Source organism: Canis aureus, chromosome X (assembly GCF_053574225.1).
Source record: "Canis aureus isolate CA01 chromosome X, VMU_Caureus_v.1.0, whole genome shotgun sequence".
NCBI classification, from domain to species: domain Eukaryota; kingdom Metazoa; phylum Chordata; class Mammalia; order Carnivora; family Canidae; genus Canis; species Canis aureus.
Genome location: NC_135649.1, coordinates 93,839,556 through 93,859,285, shown reverse-complemented (window position 1 = coordinate 93,859,285; position 19,730 = coordinate 93,839,556). Strand labels below are relative to the sequence as shown.

Sequence of the window (19,730 nt, the reverse complement as noted above, 5' to 3'; positions counted from 1 at the left end):
ATTATAGTAGGTTCTCTGTTTTATTACTTTCTTATACATATTTTTGATTAGAAGGTGCTTTTGATTTTTATTAAGGTTTGTACAAATGGAATAATACTATAGAATACTGGATATGTTATGAGAATTGCTTGAGTTAAAAAATGTGTGAACAATTTAGTTAGTAAGATCATACTATAGTAATGGTTAAGTATAATTTGTCATGGAAATTCCTGTTTTTGTTGGAATTCTAAGGATTTGTGCTTGAAAAAATGCTTTCAAGTCAGTCAAATGCTCCATAAATGAGGCAAGAGAGAGACTCGGTGAACTGAACGCAGGTAAAGGGAATTATGTCACAGTAAAATTTCTGAAAACTCTACATAGTTCTATAAAATCTCAATCTGCTAAACCTATATATTAACATGTTGTTAGAAATATCTCCTAATTAATACAACATGTGTGTATTTCATTTGCACAGTTACAATTTGATGAAGAGTGAGAGTGAACTAAATAATCAACAAGTTGTCTTTTATGACTGATTCTAAGATTGTTCTCTCAAGATTTGATTCTTCATTCCCACTGGAACCCAATGCACAAAACTGTCACCAAAGAATTAACAGAGGTCTTTTCCTCTGTATTTCTATGTCTCCCTCTATCATCCAAGTTTTGCCACATGATGTAGTAAGGACTTTACTGTGGTGTCCTTTTGATCATTTCCCTTAAAATTATTTTAGCTGTATCTATTGCCAGAAACCCTTCCCTTAACCAAAGAGCCTTTAATTCTACTTGATTTTGGACTATCCAGCCCTTGGCTATATCTGGCAAGCCACGATGCAACCCTCACATAAATTGTGCTCTCTCTGGCCTTTATATCATTAAATATACCATTGAATCTGCCCAGAATGTCATCCACACTTTGCAATGTCAAACTCTGCCTCACTCATTAAAAACCTTTCCAAGGTCAACGATCCTAATTACACGATGCAACCTCTTTATCTAGCCTTTTTACCAGTCTAAACACTTAGGCGCTTATTGGGAACATCTATAATTGGCTTTATAAATGCATTCTACATATGAATAATTTTCTTTAGTTCTTTTTTTCGCTCATTAAATCAAACAACAGACTTCAGGAAACTTGTCTTTCATTCCCTTCAAAACTCATTCACTGCACCCAGCAAAGGGATCAGCATTTAGTAGATCTCCAACAAATATGTTGACTAAGAAAATCAGCACCAGACCTTGGTAAACTGTTGCTTCCTATGCTTCAATTTTTTTGCAGTTTACAGAAAGGAATATTGTGAAGGTAATTTACCATTAGAGAAGTGTTTTGAAATCCTTGAACAGAGAATACTCCAACAATTGCATGAAATACTGCCACAATTACAATGATTTCTGGATGCCACTCTGCTACAAATCTGCCATCTAGAAACAAAAGAAATTGCCACTTGAAGAAAACTGGTTAACAAAGTGCTGTGCAAGGCAAAGGTGCCACCTATTCCACCCGACATCAAATGGTGGACTTTGCTTTAATCTCCTGAAACTAGAAAAAATACTTTTACGGTGATTTCAGCTAAGGAAAACTGAGAAAACAAAGATGCTCTCCAAAGAGCAGCTAGCATGCCCATTTGCTTTCCAGCCTAGTGGGCCCATTTGCTTTTTTTCTGGTTAACCTGATAGAATTAGGTTCTAGGAGATGGACCTCTGCTATAAATCCCTTTAAATAAATGATCATTTAACACTATAAAATTATGTTAAATCTTTTGAACTCCTAGCTAGGAAAACATTCCAATCTAATGACATGGATATAATTAGATGATTTCAATATTAAATGCTCATAACTCAAAACTGAACAAATGATACAAAGAATCCATTTGAATAAGAAAGGCTGAATCTTGAAAGATTTTATGAAGAATACTTCAGAAAATTAGTGGGATGGTTTAATAATCAAATTTGACATCTCTTGGAAAAACTCTTGATTTGCATTATTTAAAACAATTTTAATGACCTAAAATGCAAAATATGTCTGGGTAATACCAATGAATTGCTCCTATTATCAAATTGCTGGTTTGTTTTTTTGTTTGTTTGTTTGTTTGTTTTCCTTTTTGGACTGCTCCATACCTTTCAATCTTCCCCTGATCAACCCTTTCTCATCTTTCAGATCTGAGCCTCATTGACACTTCCTCAAAATGGCATTTTTCTGAACCCCCAAATAGGACTATTTTCTCACTGATATTCTCTCTCATTGAATATTTGTATATTCTTTCAAAGTACTTATCACAATTTGTAACTGTTTTATTTTATAGATTTGTATTTATTTCCTTAATGACTCCTCCTCCCTCTGCAACTCAACTTTAACGTCTGTGAAAGTAAGGCATCTGTTCCCTTTTTAATTTTCTATATCTAGCATCTGGCACAGTGCCCAGTGCTTAGTATGTGATCAATAAATAATTGTTAAATAAACAAAAGAATAAAAAAGTGATAAAGCCTCATCACGTTATTAGCTATGACCAGAACACTAATTCATCTTGACAGGCAAAAATGCATAATGTGAAGGTTTGTTTCTGACTCAGATAGAATTATTTGGTTTCAAGACACTTTCCAGTGACTGGTATGCATTAGATGGGCTGCTTTTTTCCCTTTTCATTCTGTTGAAACCTACCATAAATGGTTTGTAGGAGGACACTTTTACTATGGATTTCTGAATATAACACCTTTAGGTATTGGAGTTTATCATAAAAACTCTTTCTCTGGGACCAGATAATGCAATATTCTTACTATTTTTTCCACCTTCCTCCTAAGCATAGAGGCTGCTTTTAGGCAAATAAGCTTGAGAAATGGAATGGGGAAATGGCCCACAGAGACCCCCTGGCTGCATTCAGACAGGCCCATCGGGTGACCCACTTCAGAATAGCCATAGGCCCTAAATAACCAATGGGCTACTTACAACCAGACACAGCTACCAAAAAAAAGGGAAAATACCCTATGTCCCCATACCTCCTTACCTGTGCAAACCTGTGGAAACAAAACACTTGAGAAAATGGCTGGGATTTACCCTCTATAAATGCACACATTGTTGTTTAACATGCAGAAGGCAAGATTGTTTTGTTTTGTCTTGTTTTAAGATGTGTTCACTTGAAGGAGAAAGCATGAATGAGGGTGGGAGACAGAGGGAGAGGGAGAAGTAGACTCCTCATTGAGCAGGGAGCCCAATGTGGGACTCGATCCCAGGACTCTAGGATCATGACTCATGCCAAAGACAGATGCTTAACCAACTGAGCCACCCAGGAACCCCAACAATTCTTTAAAATCATCAGAATTGGGACACATGGCTGGCTTAGTTGAGTTGGTAAAGCATGTGACTAAATCTGGGGTCATGAATTAGAGCCCCATATTGGATGTAGAGCTTACTTAAAATGATAAATAAATAATCATCATAATTATACCATATATATAGTATAATAGAGAGATTGTTCCTTATTAAGTTATGTTGGACATCTGGAATCCCTTTCACTTAATATAACTATTAATAATTGTAAGGGCCAAGGGTAGGCAGGCTGCCCCAAGACGAGCCCCTTTGGCATATTACTTTAAATAAATTACTTAAGAGAGTCTGTACAAGGACACTCAGACCCTTCTCTGTTCCCCTGAAAGCAGGAAATAAATCTCCCTTGGGAAAGGTACCCTCCCTATACTAAGAAGACATCCTTCTCACCAGAGAGAGGAACATGAAAGCTGTAGAAACACCTTGTTATTTTTCTAATCTACTAACTCATTAGCCAGATTCTGTTTAGAATTCCTTACTAAATGAAGTTCCCAAAGTTAAGTATCTTTGTCCTGGTGGTCTCTCACAGATTACGTCTTTGTTTAAAAAAGTATAAAAACTCTCCCTTGGTCATTTCTTCAGGTCTCCGTTTCATAATTGGGCCTCTGTGCACTTGTAGTAAAACATTATTTTTTTCTCCTGTTAATGTTTTATGTAAATTTAATTCTTGGTCCATCTGGGAGAACTTGAAAGGTAGAAAAGAATTTTTCCTTCCTTTCAATATTAGCTTTTCAAAATAAAAGAACAAAAAAGTAAGGTATTTACAATATTCAACTCTAAGATAGTTTCAATCAATTTAAAAAGCATAAGGTTTGACAGGATTTCACTCAGTTGTTTACAAATGTGTTAGTTCTAATTTGCTCATATTTTTACCTTAAAATTAATCAGTGCATTTATAAGAAAAAACTGTAAGCTCTCTCTACTACTATAGACCTGTGCTAATACAGTAGCCCCTAGACACCTAGGACTATTTAAATTTACTTCTGATACAAGGTACCAGGAGATAGTATCAGATTCTACAGTTTAAGGGTTCAGTTCTCCAAACCCCAACCCCCAGGGCCCCTTCAGATGCAACTTACAAGTTCAAATTGTTACTTGTACCTCTGACAAACTGGTTTTAAGTCAGAGGTACCCAAAACTCGCTCCTTGCTTTGATTAATTTGCTACAGTGGTTTATAGAACTCAGATAAGCATTTTATTAACTAGATCACCAGATTATTATAAAAGGATAGAACTCAGGAACAGCCAGATGGAAGTGATGGCATAAGGCGAGGTAGGGGAAAAGACTGAGGAGCTTCCAAGCCATCTCCAGGTGCGCCATGATCCACAAACCTCCATGTGTCCACCAACCCAGAAGCTCTCCAAGCCCTACCCTTTGGAGTTTTTATGGAGGCTGCATTAAAGTGGCACAATCGATTAAATGATTGGCCATTGGTGGTTGATTCAACATCCAGTCCATCTCCCCTCACCTGAGGTCTGGGGGTGAGACTGAAAATTCTAACCTTCAATTCTTGGTGGGTTCTTTTGGCAACCAGCCCCCATCACAGTCACCCAATTAACATAAACCCACTTGTGGTGGAAAGGGGTTTGTTGCCAATACTAAGACATCAATTTCACCTTTATGACTCTGCAGTGATTCAGGAAATGAGGACAAGAGACCAAATATAATGACAAAAGATATTCCCATTGCTCTTACTGTTCAGGAGATTCCAGGGTTTTGAGAGCTGTGAGCCAGGAACCAAACTGGACAAAGACCAAATATGTATTTCTTATAAGTGACAATATCGCAATGGCAAAGTAAAACATGCACAAATTTCCATTACTTAGGAAGTATAATTTAATTTTATAAGTAAAGTTTTACACAAGCCCCTAATTAGTCATTAGATTTTATTATAAATACTCTGGGAGTCTGGAAAAAATATATTCATTCTTATGAATGTATTAATTCCGTCTGACCTCTCTAAGATGTTTAGGAAATGAGTTGTGCTCTCTCAAAAAAGTTATATCCATTTTTAGAACCTGTATCTACATTCCAAGGACAACAACATCTCAGTTAAGCAGAACCTTCAAGATACTAGTAAATCTCAAATCTTGAATTTTGCAAAAGCTTTACTACAGTACAACAGTCCAAAGCTTCAACTAAAAGTAACCTAGTGTCATACATTAATTTGGATGATTTTACAGAATTACAGCCGTAAAACTGATGGAGCAGAAGGCAAGCTAAGGACAGAGCACAATCTGTCATGCTACAAACCGCTCCCCTTCCACTCCCAGGGTGAGATCTGTGTGACATTCCTCAGGCACTCCCGGCTGCCCTAAAACGAAGAGAAGGAAAAACAAACGTAGAGATCTAGAGTCTTGTAAGATCTTAGTCTCCTTCAGTTTTTAAATGTTTTAGTGATTTACAAGAAAAAAGCATTCTTATCAATAACCTAACTTCCAGAAGGAAACTCCCAATTTAATGTTAATGTAATTTTAATGTTAATGCTTTACTAGAGGGAAAAACAACCTTAACTTGACAATGGCAAGGCCTCCAGTATCTCTTAGATCCTCTTTAGCATATGAAAGTTCTTTTGAAAACCTCCCTTTTTCCTTAACCCCAACTCCCGAGTATATAATCAGCCTCCCCTCACAATCCTGGGGCAGCCACTCTTCTTGCTTGCAGGTCCTAACCTCATGCCTTAATAAAACCACCATTTTGCACCAAAGATGTCTCAAGAATTCTTTCTCGGCCGTCACCAACCTCACCTACATTCCAAAAACTACATCAAAATCATAGTGATAAATATACTGGTGGTGTACTTGTGAATTAGTTATGTGGATCTGGAAAACAACAACAACAAAAATAGAATAAATATTTATTTCAGAAGCCTCAAAGCAAAATAGTTGGAAAGATTCCATCCTCAAAGCACAAAGCTAGATGGCCAGTTTCCAAAATGTCTCATGAAATGTCTTCAACTTGGTGAACTAACCACAATATGATCTATACCTCTTGGTTTTACAGCATATAAATGTTTAGATTCATTATAGATACATTTAAAATCATGAAGACTATTAAAAAAAAAAAAAAAAAGGAACAACAGGCCCAAAATAATCCCTAGCTCCCACAACAGCATACAAAAGACTTAATTGCAGTTTTAGCCACTCCCAGGAATGTGACTTAACCTGTGGATCAGGACTAGCCTGATCAGCAACAGGGAGGTCAACTGCAGATAGATCCCCGCCCCTCCCCCAAAGAAGGTTATCTTGCCCAATATAATCCTTGCTTTGGTTTATGACTGCCTTATCCCACCTCCTTTCTGTCTTTAAAAACCTTCCATTTTGTTAAAAAACAAACAAACAAACAAAAAACACCAAAAAACCCTTCCATTTTGTACAGCTCCTCAAGACCCCGTCACATTTGTTAGATGGGATGCTGCCCAATTCATGAATCATTGCAGAAAGCTAGTTAGATATTTAAATGTACTCAGCTGAATTTTGTTTTTTAACAAAACTAAATTTGCTAAGTCCACTCGCAAGAGAATGATAACATATTATGAGAGAGAAAAAAATTATCTAGTGAAACAGAATGGCACTAAACAATCAAATCAAGGACGCCTGAGTGGCTCAGAGGTTTAGCCCCTGCCTTTGGCCCAGGATGTGATCCTGCAGTCCTGGGATTGAGTCCCACATCGGGCTCCCTGCATGGAGCCTGCTTCTCCCTCTGCCTGTGCCTCTCTCTCTCTCTCTCTCTCTCTGTGTGTTTCTCATGAATTAAAAAAAAATAAAATAAAATCTTTAAAACACACACACACACACACACACACAGTCAAATCAGCACATTCCCTTTCTGTAGATGGAAAAGAGAGTTGTGATCAGACAGGATCAAGTTCAAGAGAAGATAGTGGCTTGACACAGACATTTAATTACATCAGACTCATAGATTAATACACACACATTTTTTTTTTAAGATTTTATTTATTTACTCATGAGAGACACAGAGAAAGAGGCAGAGACATAGGCAAAGGGAGAAGCAGGCTCCCTGTGGGGAGCCAGATGTGGGGCTCAATCCCAGGACTCCAGGATCACGACCTGAGCAAAGGCAGATGCTCAACCACTGAGCCACCCAGGTGCCCCAATACATATATCTTAAGCCAGACCACTTGGGATTCTGTATCCACTCACTGGTGAGGGCACCTTCTCCCTGTGCCTTGATGAACACTTAAACTTGGACCATCTGACTCATGTCAGACTTCTCTGCCTTTTGAATGGCAAGTCTTTTCTGAATGCATATGAGCACTTTCTGTTATCTTGGTTTTCACTAGAAACACCTTTTCTTTCTTTTGCAGAACTTTTTCTGTCTCTAATTTGCTTTAATTATATGTTGACTTGATGCTACCTTTCAGAATAAACAAACGTGCGGTTGCTTATAAAACCTCACTTGTGCTCTGCGTACACATACATCTAAATAAATTCTACAAAGAAGATTATAATAAAGAAGTATAAATCCTACTCAAAAGAGAGTTGTATATATAGAATCAATATCAAATTATAAAATAGACACTTCCAAAAAACTTCCTTGAGATCTAGTAAACTAAACTGAACAACCAGTGTTTTCTTAATAAGTCAAATATAAAAGTACATTACTGACGTTTACTCTATCACCATCATGATTAATTAACATTTGTGAATATTTTACTTAAGCATATATTTTTAAAACATCACATTTCATTTAACCAATGAGCTTATGTTTGCAGAGAAACAACATATCAAGATCAACGAGAGAAGATGTTTATTGGACAGAGTACTGGATTTTTTTTCTTTTAAGATCTTATTTATTCATGAGAGACACAGAGAGAGAGAGAGGCAGAGCCACAGGCAGAGAGAGAGCGGGGTCCATGCAGGGAGCCGGATGTGGAACTTGATCCCGGGTCTCCAGGATCAGGCCCTGGGCTGAAGCCACTCGGGCTGCCCCAGAGTACTGGATTGGAAGCAAGGAAACACAATAACTTAAACTCTAAGAGCTTCTTTTTTGTTAGATGTAAAATGAGAAAGTCGGGATTTATTATTTTTGTCACAGCTTCCAACATTATGATGTTATAACCCTAATAAGAAAATGAGGCAACCACAAAACACAGGGTTAGAAAATCAAATCAAAGTCAAATCAATAAAATAAGTGTTATTTTGTACCATTAAATAATGTTCCATCTTGGGGATTTTAGTCTTTGTAGTATCTTCCAAGTAAATCCCAATAAGTAAATAATATGACTTCCTTACAAGCTAAGTGTTCTTTCTGTTCAGTATGTTAATCTTTTTTCAGAACTTGAGAGAATCATTTATTAAGGAAAATAATGTTCTAGGAGGACAAATGCTATTCTAGTGGCCTTAATTACAATCAAATTTCTTTAATCTAGCCTAAATGTGGAGAAGTGTCATTGAGGCTTAGGAAAACAATTAGAGAAAGAATATCTAAGGGGGAAAGCAATTTTTTTTTTCTTAAAAGAATATATAGAAAAGCTGTTGATAGAACAATAAAATAGCTGGATAGTTTGTTTTAGAAAATCTAAGTGCTTTGATAAGAATTTTGTGCAAATAAGAACGATTATATGTGAAGGGGAGCAGAATATGCCACCTCACAATATGTCAGTTTGGCATAAGGATTGTTTTGAGCTGAAAGCAATTAAGACCCAGCCGACTCTGGAAAAGCTTTTTCCCTCTCCCTAACTGCCTGAAAGAATTTCGATGGAGAGCCTGACCAGCAAGAGAGCTATTACCAGAGAAAACTTTTTTCTGTCAGAAAGACTTGGCGTGGCATAGCAAATGCTGGTTTAGCAAACATCTGCTCTTCTTATCTTCCTGTGAATTGTCTTTCTCCCCTTTGAAGCCCAGACCCCTAGGTAGGCCCCTTCTCCTTACCTCAGGATTGTATATAAGCCTAAACTGTCTGACTGCCTGGGATTCTTGTGTTTGCAAGGCTCCTTATGTTTGGAATTAAGTTTTTTTTTTTTCTCCTGTTAATCTGTTTTATGTCAATTTAATTAGACCAGCCAAAGAACCTCGAAGCTTCGAAGGGAAAATTTTTCCTCCTCAACACACGTTATAAAAATCCTCAAAATCATTTTGGGGCAAGGGGAGTTAGTCTGGAAAATAATTCCCTTTCACAGTTGGACAATTAGTCTGGTTCAGCACTAGAAACAATTGCAAGATTGTTCTCGATCTGTCCTGAGTCTGGTGGAGAATGTGGCTAAACTATGAATTGGCCTAATATTTACGCATTCTTTGGATGGGCAAATGACTAATAGTCATTGTGGTGTCTCTCCGATCGGATGGGGCCCCCCAAATGTGGGGCGATATGAGGTGGAAGAGGGTGGCACGGGTGGTCAGAAAATTCACCAGAGGCACAAAGGAGACAGAAAAGTTTACTGTCTGCCACCAGGCAGTGGGTGGGGGCTGTTCTTAAAGAGGAAAGGTGAGGAGTTATGGGGGCGTATGGGATTTTCCTGGTTCTGGTAACTGCCTGGTTGTAAGTAGCCCTCTGGTCAGTGAGGCCCTATGGCTCTTTTGGGGGTAGGAGGGGCACCGGATGAGCCTGTCTGTGTGCAGCCCCGGCTGGCTCTGGGCCCTTTCCACTTGTCAACGCTCAAGCCCACTGCCTAAAAGCCTTCTCTACAATTATTATCTGCTGCCTTTCCCTTCCTTTGTGATTGAACTTTCAGATGAAGAGCACGTACTCCAAAACCTCTTATTTCTCATCGGTTCTCTTTGTTGTTTACAAAAGCCCTTCTCGGTCACAATGTCTCCTCCTGAAAGGACTGTGACAGGGGCTTAAAAAGACTTAAAAGGTTCATGAAAGCATTTAGAGGCAACTGGGACCTAACTACTTAAGTATTCGTGGAGAATTAGGAATGAAAGACAACCCTGAAAAGCATATTTTGCAACCCTCATCTTCAGTCTTTATTCCTTTTGTTTTAAATTTATTTTTTTATTGGTGTTCAATTTGCCAACATACAGAATAACACCCAGTGCTCATCCCGTCAAGTGCCCCCCTCAGTGCCCATCACCCAGTCACCCCCACCCCCCGCCCTCCTCCCCTTCCACCACCCCTAGTTCGTTTCCCAGAGTTAAGAGTCTTCCATGTTCTGTCTCCCTTTCTGATATTTCCCACTCATTTTTCCCCCTTTCCCCTTTATTCCCTTTCACTATTATTTATATTCCCCAAATGAATGAGACCATACACTGTTTGTCCTTCTCCGACTGACTTACTTCACTCAGCATAATACCCTCCAGTTCCATCCACGTCTAAGCAAATGGTGGGTATTTGTCGTTTCTAATCAGCCTTTATTCCTAATGACTTTCCCAGTTGTTCAGGGCATTATTAGCAGATAAGAACGCTAACTTCTGACTTCAGAGCCAAGTTTCCAAGTTCAAATCCAGGCTTAGCCCTTTCCCAGCTGTGTTACACTGATCAAATCACTCATCTCCCTATACCTCAGTTTTCTCATCTGTAAAATCAGGCTAACAGTATTACCTCAGAGGAATACTGCGAGAATTCAATGAAATACTATTGGTGAAACATTTAGAATAGAACTGGTGTACAGTTAGCCCTGTATAGGTAGGTGCCTATTAAATAAAAATGGAAAAAGTACATGAATATTTCCTTCTCCAAATATAACTTGAAGTGCGGCAGAGCTTGATTTCATGATGCCAAAAGTCATTGTGAGAACCAGAAAGTATCCTAAAATTGAGTGTGCCTAATGTTCTTTGCCTTTTATTGGATACTATAGAACATTAAAGGATAATGGCTGGAGAAAACCTAAGGTGGGGATTGAGGAAATGATTTGGTCTCATTAAAAATGTATATTTGAGATTAGATAATATTTTTACAGAGAAAATAAATTTCATTCCTACATTTACAAGTTATCACAAAGCATATATTGAGTCCAAATTAATGAGGTTTAGCTGAAAGGTTTAAGCCAGCAAGATCTGACACATTAAATTGAAATTATACATGGAATTAAAGCACACAGAACTCATTTGGGAAATGATTCATTCTTTTTTTGTGTGTTGCCAAGGTTCTATTTAGCACATCAAAGAAGACTTTGCCACTTATTAGCTGTGTGACTTTGGGAGAATCACTCAGATTATCTAAAGACTTTTCCTCATTAGTAAAATGGAGTTGACAACAACTCCAGAACCTGTCCCCCATTCCCCACAGCATCCCACTTTCCTCTGGGCCAACTGGGAATATAAAATGGTTTCGTATTCAGTAGAGCTATCTGGATAAAACTGAGTGTGTATTTTAGTTTGGGTTTTCCTAACAGCAGAGTGCATGGCAAGTGTTTGGAAATGGGTTCTTTATTTGACAGATTATCCATGGAAGGATAAAGGAGAGAGGGGGGATGTCCGATGACACTGAGAATGAAAAGCTGGTTTTCCTTCTGAGCAAATAGGCTCAGCCTCTATGAACCCTATGAGGAATTGTATAGAATTCCCCGTCAAATTGGCCTCCCCCACCAAAGGACAGGAGGCTGGAGCATTTCACTACAGACCTCCATCCTCCACCGGTTGATGTTTTTCTTTTGTACATGAAAACCCTGATTGGACAGAGCAGCAGGCAGGAGAAAGCCTTGAGACAGAAAAGCTTATAGTACCCTTAAGCTATAGTGTGCCATGGGAGTGTGCAAGGTACGGCCCACTTGTACAGTGAGGTGAGGTCAGAGGTGAGCAGAGGAGGTGCGGGATAGACAGTAACGCTCTCTGCTACAATGTGGCTTCCTCTGTCCTTGTGAGTAGAATTAAATTTGAGATATTGTATAAGGAGTAATAATTCACTCTGGTCCTTCAGTGCCCTTTTGTTTGCGGAGTTGTGCTACAAAAAAGTACTTACTCACTCCATTCTGCAGAGCAAAGCCAGGCTTCTCTCATCAGCTGTCTGTAATCCTTTAATTCTCCTGTTTTCCCAACACAGATTCTCCCACCTTCACTGTAGGAGGCAGAACTGAACAAGTCCGTGTTGTCCACCATCTGGCTCGCCCTGGCCACCATCATTAAAATTGGCAGTCTGCATTAGGTATGTATCTGGCTTCCCTCCCTTTTCATATTTATCATATTCTGCTGTAGAGATTTGAATTTCTACCTTTTCTCTTCCTACCACGATTTATATCACACTGTGAACTACAAGAAAGTAGTACCAATTAATTTTAAATGCAAATGATTTAATTTTCTACCACCTTCAGAATATTTTAAAAGTCTACGTGGTGGTTAATTGTAACTGTCGACTAACTGTCAAGTGCCCAGATATTGAGTTAAACATTATTTATTTGTGTGTGTTTGGGGGGGGCGGAGGTGTGCAGTGTTTCTGGATGGGATTATCATTTAGATCCGTAGACTGAGCAACACAGTGTGCCTTCCCCAATGTGGATAAGCTTTATCCAATCCACTGAAGGCCTGAAGAAAATAAAAAGCTGAGTCAAAAAGAATTCTCTCTCTCTGCCTGACTGTTTTTGAGCTGGGACATGGATCTTCTCCTGCCTTGGGAATCAGATGGGAAGTTACACCATCAGATCTCCAGGGGCCGGACTTCTCAGCCTCCATAATCAAGTTAGCCAGTTCCTTAAAAAAAAAAAAAAAAGAAAAAGAATGCAGACATACACACACACAAACACATACACAGTTGGTTCTGTTTCTCTGGAGAATATGACAAATACAGTCTATTTTAATTTCCAATGAGATTTAATGAATTCCTCATTGACCTATAATCTTCTACAGTTCTGGTTTCATTTGTTGAAAAAAAAAAAAAACAAATCCAAGGGAACTCTAAGTAACTCTGCTTACATCAAAAGAAAAAAAAAAAAGAGACTATCCTTTGATTTTGTATTCTTTTTTCCCCCCTAAAAATAGCCAATTCAAAATAAATAGAGTATTATGGTTGCTCTTATACATTGCCTTAAACTCCCAGCTCACAACTTCACTTCTTTAAATAAATAAATACCTGTGGGACCTTTAGTAGGAAGATGTAGAATGTGTTCCTTCTTTTAATATTTTCTTTTTTTTTTTAAGATTTTATTTATTGGGGATCCCTGGGTGGCTCAGCGGTTTCTCGCCTGCTTTGTGACTGTGTAATTCCAAGATCACATTCACCTTTGTGAAGCCTAAGAATTTTTTTTTAAGATTTTATTTATTTATTCATGAGGGAGACATAGAGAGAGAGAGAGAGTGAGAGAGAGAGGCAGAGATATAGGCAGAGGGAGGAGCAGGCACCATGCTGGGAGCCCGATGCGGGACTAGATCCCGAGACTCCAGGATCGCGCCCTGGGCCAAAGGCAGGCGCGAAACCGCTGAGCCACCCAGGGATCCCCTTTCTTTTAATATTTTCCTATCCCAACAATTTATTTAAAAGGCATGATAAACAAATACTCAAATATTTGGAAGTTTTAAAACTCATGATATAAGTATAGATAGAATTAAAATTTGGAGAATTACTAAATAAAATACAGTTATTAGTTGAAACTATTAATGGACATCTAAGTAAAGTAGGGGTACTATTTCATATATTCATAAATACAAGAAATTCCTGGATGGTGACTAAAGTGAACTGAAGGAGAATTATGGATGATCAATGTCTTCTTTGTCTAATTTCAATATTCATATTACACATTTCAAAGTATTACAGAGGAGGGTAAGACATTAGGACCAAAACTGTAAATATTTTCCTGGAAATTAAATATCAATTTCTCTTAAACAACAAATGTCATATTTTAAAAGTATCTTCAAGACATATGTTAATGATGAAGATCACAATGTTAGCTGCACCCAGTTAGTAATTTTTCCTTTGAAAAATTGTCAGATATTTTATAAAGATTCATCATCAAAATATAAAAAAATTCATCATCAAAATATACTTAAACGTAGAACACCTATCTTTCTAAGATCTTTTTTTAACAGCCAACAGTTATGTAAAATTTATAAACACTATAAAGTTTAAACTTATTACTCTTACCTTACCATAAACTCTGAAAATTTTAATAATTTTAAGCATACAAACATGACTGAAGAGATAGATTATAAAATCATTAAAATACTATTATCATGGATGGTGAGGCAAGTAGAATAATCTCTGCAAAGACGTCTATGGTCTAATTCCCAAAACCTATGAATACGCTCCTTTACTTGGCAACCAGACTCTTCAGGTATGATTAAGGAAAAGATCTTGAGATTATCTAACTGGCCCCAATGTTATCATAAGTGTCCTTAAAAGAGAGAAGTAGACAGGACGCCTGGGTGGCTCAGTGGTTGAGCGTCTGCCTTTGGCTCAGGTTGTGATCTCGGGGTCCTGAGATTGAGTCCCCAAACAGGCTCCCCACAGGAAGCCTGCTTCTCCTTCTGCCTATGTCTTGGCCTGTCTCTCTGTCTCTCATGAATAAATAAATAAAATTAAAAAAAAAAAAAAAAGAGGGAAGTGGAGGGTACCTGGTTGGCTCAGTCAGTAGAACATGCCACTCTTTCGTTGATCTCAGAGTTGTGAGTCCAAGGCCCATGCTGGGCATAGAGCCTGTTTTTTAAAAAAAAAGAAGGAAGGGGAAAAGTCAGAGTTTGAGAAGGGGATGTAATGATGGAAGGAGAGATTGAAATGATGTTGCCAAGGCCCAAGAATTGGAGGCAGTCTTTTAAAGTTAGGAGAGGCAAGGGAAGGGATTCTCCCATAGGGTCTTCACAATCAATGCTACCCTGCTGCCACCCTAATCTTAGCCCCGTGAGACCCATTTTGAATTCTGACCTCGAGTAGAATAATATATTTCTATTGTTTTAAGTAACAAAATGTGTGACCATTTGTTACAGCAGCAACATGAAACTGATACAGATGGATAAATTAGACCTCTCATGCTATTGTAGCACTTTTGCATATTTCTACAGTTGTCTTGCTTAGCTTCATTCAGACTCTGTGCAGATATGAAATATATAACTGGTATAATTCTAAGAAACAATCACATGGTATAAGAAACAGAGACTCACTCAAACTAGTTCAACTAAGTAAAGAATTTATTTTACTCTCTAGTAGGAGGAGAATCTGACAGGGCCCAGCATTTGGAAGTATAGCTGAATCTTACAGAAACTAGAAAACTATCAGGCATATGGTCTCTCAATCTCAATCTTTCTGGCTCTTGTTCTGCTCTCATGCCCTCCTTATCTTCCCTCTCTCATTCACAGGGTTTACTACATTTGTTTTTATTCTGCAAGCCTACCCCAGTTTCCTTTCTGAATACTAACTTCCTCTGAAGATACTTAGGAGTTACTACCCCATAACTTTGGTTTGTATAGAGCTTTAAACTTCTAGAGTGTCAAGTCTAGCATTGATACATCAGATTTCAGGTCAGCTATCTACAAATACAGCTTAGCATGTTCTTATTCCAAATTCTTGAGAGAAGGATTCTGGTGGTCAAGTGTCCACTCCTGGTCCAATCAGCCATAGCCATAGGAATAAAATCTCTGCCCCAAAGATGGCTACCTAGGCCCAAAGCAGAATCTCTTATACTAAAGAATGAAAGCTGAGCCAATGGCAGAAATTTGACCTACAGACATTTTATAAATATATTTACAAGGTGACTATATTTTTATATGTCAGTGTGTACTGTGTTACTCAGCAACAGCTAATTCAGTGAATCTTAATTATGTGAATTGATGCTAAGGTGTTGTGAAGAGCACCATGCACTGGCCTGCCAAAAATAAGAGAGTAATGCTATAAATCTTTTACCACAGAAGCTAAACACAAAAACAATGGAGGAATTTTAATTGCTTATCACAGTACAAGCCATTCTAATTAGATGATCTTGTCAAAATGTCTTCAGTAGTATGACATAAAACTATTTTCTAGGATAGAGTTAAAAGAATTATTTGATAGATTACAAAAAGCAGTCTTTGCGTCTACCTAGAAGTAGAGACATTCTGCTCGACAGATATAGAGTTATCGTAAAATGACCCAATAATTCTCCTCCTCAATGGAAAGGATCTCTGATAATAATAACACACAGAATGCACCACTTCACTGACCATAATGGCTCAGAGCCAAATATTGGAATCACCTATAAAATCTCTCTTAAAATTTTCCATCATTCTTCAAGATACCTATTTTTAATCCTTATTTTATAGAGAAGAAAACAAAGGCTCAGGGGTAAAACAATTTGCTCAGAGTCAAATAAGGAAGAAGAATCAGAGTTTGAACCAGATCTGCCTGATACAATGTTAATAATATTCTATCCTCTATATTAAACTACACCATGTTTGTCACTGTAGTGATGACAGCATACTAGATTTTTCTTGTCAGTTATAAACAATATACACAGCTTAAAATGTATACATTGTCATTCAATGCTACTATAAACATATTACAAAATGGATGAAAAGAAAAAGTAAGAGCAAGGTCAATATTTTTACAAGCTGTACTACAGTATATTCACATTCTTCATAAGTCACTTACTTGAATCAGAAATTTAACTACACCATCTCTCATTGCTTTCAGCCTAGGTCCATCCTCATACCGGCAGGGTTGATGAAATAGGTACTGAATGAAAAGCACTGTATATATCTGGATAAACTGTCAGTTCTGTTTAAAAGGATTAAGTAGCAGATGTTTCAACAAAGGCAAGAATGTTCTCCCACTTGTGATATGGTGAGCTTGCTCCGGAGTGTGTGTGGGGTGGGGGGGGGCTTGAAGGTTGCTTGATTTATGCAGCCTCTTTAAGAGAAGAGAATATTAAATTAAAATTAAAAAATTAAAGGAGTGCCTGTGTGGCTCAGTCAGTTGAGCATCTGACTCTTTATTTTGGCTAGGTCATGATCTCTGGGTCCCCACTCAGCGGGGAGTCTGCTTGTCTCTCTCTCCCTCTGCCCCTCTCTCTGCTCTTGCACACATGCACACTCTTTCTTTCAAATAAATAAAGAAGAGTCTTCAAAATAAATACATAAATAATACAATTTTAAAATTAGGTTTGAAAAGGACTATTTATTGGGGGTGCCGGGCTGGCTCAGTTGGTGGGACATGCAACTTTTGAGTTCAGGGTCATGAGTTTGAGCCCCACATTGGGTGTAGAGCCTGTTTAAGAAAAAGATTAAATGAAAGAAAAAGACTATTGAAATGGGAAAAGAGGGATCCCTGGGTGGCGCAGGGGTTTGGCACCTGCCTTTGGCCCAAGGCGCGATCCTGGAGACCCGGGATCGAATCCCACATCGGGCTTCCGGTGCATGGAGCCTGCTTCTCCCTCTGCCTGTGTCTCTGCCTCTCTCTCTTTCTCTCTCTGTGACTATCATAAATAAATAAACATTTAAAAAAAAAAGAAAATGGGAAAAGAATAACAAATTATAAATTTTGAAAGCTGATATATACTGTAAGCACCAAAAAAAAAAAAACACAGAAAAAATATATATAGCTTAATTAATTGCTTGAGACATCTGTGAAACATTTTTATCCCTGGTTTTTCTTGTCTACATACTTTTTGATTCCCTTTACATGTTGTAGGAATTTTATAATATCATTTTCTATACATAATCCACTTATGATGATTAATTTTATGTGTCAACTTGATTGGACTAAGGGGTGCCCAGATAGCTAGTAAAACATTATTTCTGGATATATCTGTAAGGCGTTTCCAGAAGAGATGAGTATTTGAATCAGTAAACTGAATGAAGGAAATCTCTTTCACCAGTCTGAGTGGGCATGATCTAGTCCACTGAGGGCCTGAAGAAACTAAAAAGTGGAGGAAGAAATGGCCCCTGGGTAGCTCAGTTGGTTAAGCATCTGACTTGATTTCCACTCAGGTCATGATCTCAGGGTCATGATCTCAGGTATTACAAGATCAAGCCTGCTTAATATTCTCCCTCCTTCTCCATCTGCTTCCTCCACTTCTTTCTCAAAAAAAAAAAAAAAAAAAAAAGTGGGGGAAAAATGGATTAGCTCTGTGCTTGAGCTGGGATGTTTATCTCTCCTGCTGTCCAATATCAGTGTGCCTGGGTTTCTGGCCTCCTCGAACTAAGACTTGCACCTTTGTTTCCTCTGGTTCTCAGGCATTCAGGTTTGGACTGAAACTCATCACCAGCTTTCCTGAGTCTCCATCCTGCAAATGGCATGAGCAATTGTGTTCATCTACTTGGATCCACTGCACTGTGGTAGTGGGTTTCTAAGCTTCTATGGAAAGCCTTCAGTTTTAAAGTTTCAGAATTGCTCAAGAATCTTCTCATCCTACTAATTCTGATAGGCTATGTTTAATTACTCACACAGTAGGAAAGAATTTTTGAACGGTGCTTTGAATTTGAAAGAGTTTCTTAAAAATGCAATGATGTATAAATAAAGTAGCTTAATAAACTCCTATATCTGAGTTTCTTTTTTTTTATTTTTTTAAATTTTATTTAAATTCAATTTGCCAACATATAGCATAACATTCAGTGCTCATCTCATCATGTGCCTTCCTTAATGCCCGTCACCTAGCTATCCCATCACCCCACCCACCTCTCCTTCTGAAACCCTTTGTTTGTTTCCCAGAGTCAGGAGTCTCTCATGGTTTGTCTTCTTTAATTTTTTCCCCACTCAATTTCCCTCTTTTCCCTTATGGTCCCTTTCACTATTTCTTATATCCCATTTATTAGTGAAACCATATGATAATTGTCTTTCTCCAATTGACTTATTTCACTCAGCATAATACTGTCCAGTTCCATCCATGTCAATGCAAATGGTAGGTATTCATCCTTTCTAATGGCTAAGTAATATATATATAATATATTATATATATTAAGCACAGGGAGATGCTCAACCTCTGAGCCATCCGGTGCCCCCATGTGTAGGTCTTCTTTGGAGAAATGTTTGTTCGTGTCTTCTGCCCATTTCATGACTGGATTGTTTGTCTCTTGGGTGTTGATTTTGATACGTTCTTTATAGATCTTGGATACTAGCCGTTTATCTAATACATCATTTGCAAATTTCTTCTCCCATTCTGTAGGTTGTCTTTGAGTTTTGTTGATTATTTCCTTTCCTGTGCAGAAGCTTTTTATCTTGGGACACCTGGGTGGCTCAGTGGTTGAGCATTTGCCTTTGGCTCAAGGCATGATCCTAGGGTCCTGGGATTGAGTCCTACATCGGGCTCCCTGCAGAGAGCCTGCTTCTCCCTCTGCCTATGTCTCTCATGAATAAGTAAAATATTTTTTAAAAAAGAAACTTTTTATCTTGATGAAGTCCCAATAGTTCATTTTTGCTTTTGTTTCCCTTGCCTTCATAGATGTGTCTCTCAAGAAGTTGTGACTAAGTTCAAAAAGGTTGTTGCCTGTGTTCTCCTCTAGGATTTTGATGGATTCTTGTCTCACATTTAGATCTTTCAAGCATTTTGGGTTTATCTTTACGTATGGTATAAGAGAATGGTCCAGTTTCATTCTTCTGCATATGGCTGTCCAATTTTCCCAGCACCATTTA

The 19,730-nt window shown here is 38.0% G+C and overlaps 1 long non-coding RNA gene across 1 annotated transcript in view; it reads right to left on the bottom strand.

Annotated features, from left to right (window-relative positions):
- The window catches only part of LOC144307557 (uncharacterized), a 150,281-nt gene extending 137,574 nt beyond the window's left edge, over positions 1–12,707 (bottom strand). Inside the window, exon 1 of the long non-coding RNA XR_013374398.1 lies at positions 12,165–12,707. This is a non-coding gene — a long non-coding RNA (uncharacterized LOC144307557). The remainder of the gene's footprint in view (positions 1–12,164) is intronic.
- Positions 12,708–19,730: the final 7,023 nt, after the last annotated feature.